The sequence below is a fragment of the Arachis ipaensis genome, chromosome B1, assembly GCF_059453495.1.
Source record: "Arachis ipaensis isolate K30076 ecotype BB chromosome B1, ASM5945349v1, whole genome shotgun sequence".
Classification (NCBI taxonomy): Eukaryota; Viridiplantae; Streptophyta; class Magnoliopsida; order Fabales; family Fabaceae; genus Arachis; species Arachis ipaensis.
In genome coordinates, this window is record NC_142436.1 from 116,829,217 (window position 1) to 116,832,789 (window position 3,573).

Below are 3,573 nucleotides of genomic sequence, written 5' to 3' on the forward strand. Positions count from 1 at the left end.
CAACACTTCGTCAGCTGAGTCAGCACCGGAATCGATCCAGAGACCACTATGGTGTCCGGAGCTGAGTCTGGAAGACTACTATGTTGAAATTGGAACCTTAGGGACCAAATTGAGTAATCCGCTGAATCTCAGGGACTATTATAGGGATTTACTCCTTCAAATAGTGTGAGTCCAAGTTAGAATAGAGTAGTAAGTCTGTAATAGAAACTTATCACACACACAATTCTATTTTTCTCCGAGACTCTTGAGTGAAAAGTATTTTCTGGTTTACTGCATCATTCTGCATAATTGGTTTCTCTTTGTAACACCCTACCATACAGAGACTTATGCTTAAGTCATAATTCAGAGATGGCAAGGTATTACGACCTCTAAAACAAAAATTTAGTACGTATAGTAGTATGAATGATTGATTATAACTAGGAGCCTTGTAAAAAAAAGGGTAAACAAAAACCGCAACTCGAAAGCGCAACACTCCGATCACTAACACAACGAGCAAAGGATAAGCTAACGCAAGATCATATGTATACAAAGAGTGCCAAAAACAGGAATATCAAGACTCAAAATCCGGTTGCGAAGATACCGGTCCGAGCATAGTAATATATACATATGATAAAATAAGGAAAACCCCAAGGAAAACCCAAAGGGACACAAATACCGAAAACCTAATCTCCAAAATCCCCTCTAGAAGGAGTCATCACAGTTTGTATTATTTAATGGAGATAAAAGTATCTAAACAAGATATATAAATCAAGATAGAGTCCCGAGAACAAGAATCTTCGCTAATCCAGAAGTCCCCAGCATGCCTCAACGAGAAGCCTCGCGTCCTGCATCTGAAAACCACAAAATCCGCATGGGTGAGAACCAGAGGTCCCCAGTACGGTAACAGCTTCCACATATATAATACATAATAATAGAGGAAAGCCGAAGGCAATCCTAGAACTTCCTCCAGATAATATCAAAGCTTATAAACAAGCTAAACCGTAAGTGGCAACTGACTAAAGATTCTTCAGTCTAACTAATACTTCCCTTTCCAATTCCTTCAGACCTCCCAACCACCAGCAGGAGTATAATATAGCAAACACAGTTATATCAGACAAGAGATTTACAAATAGGAACAGATAAGGCATTTAGGCAATTAGCAAGTAATATGCAGTCAAATAGGCAATCTCAAACAATTCATGTAATATGCTTATGATGCATGCCTGTCCCTAGTGGCTGATGATATCATCTGTCGGTTATAGAGCCAACCCGACAAGTCCTGGTAGCTAGCCATTGGACTGTCCCTCTGTCGTGCATCCCCAACTCGAGTTATACTCATCATAAACTTGATCATAATCATGATCCATATCCATCACCCTCACTGGTGAATATTTATCCATCACCATCACTGGTGAATATTTATGGGGGCGAGCTCATCCGGGCCTTTCACAGTGCCCGGCCACACTTACGACATAGGGTCAAAAGAGCTTCGAGTCTCAACCTGGAGCACATGGTGGCTAGCCATTGCTACTACCCAGGGAAACCCTCATCTCCAATGGTAGAAGTGCAAACCTTCACAATTCAATCAACATCATATATGCATTTATACTTGGCCATAAACATGGCTCCGCCGTAACACGGCAATAATCTAGCCATCCGGCTCACGGTTAAATCCATAACCAGCCAATTCATTAACAATTACGGCCCTTCGGCCCATGGCACAACAAGCACTTCCACCGCCATTCTCCGCATCTCACATAATCATCTTTGATCATCAATGATCATTCATTTTTCCCTTGCTTCACTCGCAAGTTACCACATTCACTAGCCCTTTTTCTCATGCTAGGCATATCATAATGATTTAAGACATAAGTGGTGAGATCGGAGGCTTAGAAGTATGAAATTTGGCTTTTAAAACTCAAAAATCAACTTTGGGATGAAAACAGGTCCACGCGTACGCGCACGCGTGGATGGCGCTTTCTCGAAGAACGGCGCGTACGCACCAAGTGCGCCTACGCGCGAGGGGTCATTCTGCTAAAAATTTTCTAAGTTAAAAGCTGCAGAATTTACAGATTCAAACCCCAATCTTCCGACGGACATAACTTCCTCATTTTAAATCGTTTTTCACCCGTTCTTCGAACGGCATGGACATCCCGGATCCAATTTCATTTCTAAACAGATTTGGCACAAATCAGAGATCCGTAGTCCAAGTTATGTCCCGTCAAAGTATGCCCAAAAACCATGTTTTCATACAAAACCACAAGGTGCCATTTTCAAAACAAGCCACTTTCAACTCTTTTCAAAATCAATCAAACATGCCAATTTCAACCCTTCTCTTTGAAATCATTCAAAATGTACCAAAATCAACAACAAGCCATCCTCAACTCACACATTGACACTTTACCAAGGTTTCCAAAACCACATCCAACCATTTTAACACTTCTCAATCAAATGGCTAAAGGACAAACACAATATCATGTCATACATCCTTCCTCATCCCAATTTCCAATAATACCATTTCCAATTAACCATCATTATACATAATCAATATCATACTCACCATCAACATGGTACCACCCATCAATTCAACCTCAATCATCCATCAAGCATATATCACAACATGCATTTCTCATATTTCACACAATCAAGGCATCAATATTCATAATCACATATATGAACACATCATATATTTCAACCATTCAACAACACCAACAATTCAATGCCTATCTTAGGGCCTCTAGCCTAAGTATTTCCTACCACATTACATATTAGATACGGGAAACCAAAACCATACCTTAGCCGATTCCCCAAGCTCAACCGGAGCACTTCCAAACCACTTGTCCACAAGCTCTCAAGGTATCAACACCTCCAAGAACAGATTTTATCACACAAAACCCTCTTCCAAGCTTTCCAAAATCACCAATCAAGCTCCAATATTCACATATACACAACCTAAGCCACAATCATCATACCCATACACAACATCTCAATACCCAAACATCATAGAACAACAAATTATACTAGGGTTGAGAATCTTACCACACCCAAGGTCCAAGGAGACAAGATTAACCTTCTCCTTCAAGAGAGTTGGGTCCTATAACATCAAAGAACCCAAAATCTCAACATTTTTGCTCATGAAACTCGAAATCAAGGGCTGGAATTTCGAACAGTAAAATGTGGATTACCTCAAGATTGATTGTATGGGTTTTGTAGAGCTCTCCGCGGTGAACGCGTGGCCGCAAACGGAGCGGCAATCGGAGCTCTAGATCAAAAGTTATGGTGGTTTGAAGATCAAGTGAGAGAAGGAAGTTGAGAGAGTGTTCTTCCCCCTTCCATCTCAATTTTCAGCGTGTTTTGGTGTTGTGTGAGGAGAGAGAGTGCTGAAAACTAGGGTTTTGGTTTAGTTATGTTGGGCCAAGGGCCCACTTTGGGTCCGGTTGGTCCGGTTTGGCCCATTCGGTCCAATCTTGGTCCGATTTCTATAAAATTGGTACCGAAATTCTCGTCTCAATTTCCTCTATCACATTTAGCTATAAAAATAACATTTTTGGCTTTCTAGAATAAATTCTCATTTATGGGTTAATTAACCATTAA

At 40.7% G+C, this 3,573-nt stretch overlaps 1 long non-coding RNA gene across 1 annotated transcript; it reads right to left on the reverse strand.

Moving 5' to 3' along the window:
* Window positions 1–631: 631 nt before the first annotated feature.
* LOC148578056 (uncharacterized) lies at window positions 632–3,066 on the reverse strand. Its single transcript, XR_015902760.1, has 3 exons — window positions 3,019–3,066; window positions 2,774–2,931; window positions 632–830 (listed from the first exon to the last, which is right to left on the reverse strand). It is a non-coding gene; the product is annotated as an uncharacterized LOC148578056 (long non-coding RNA).
* Between the last annotated feature and the right edge of the window lie 507 nt (window positions 3,067–3,573).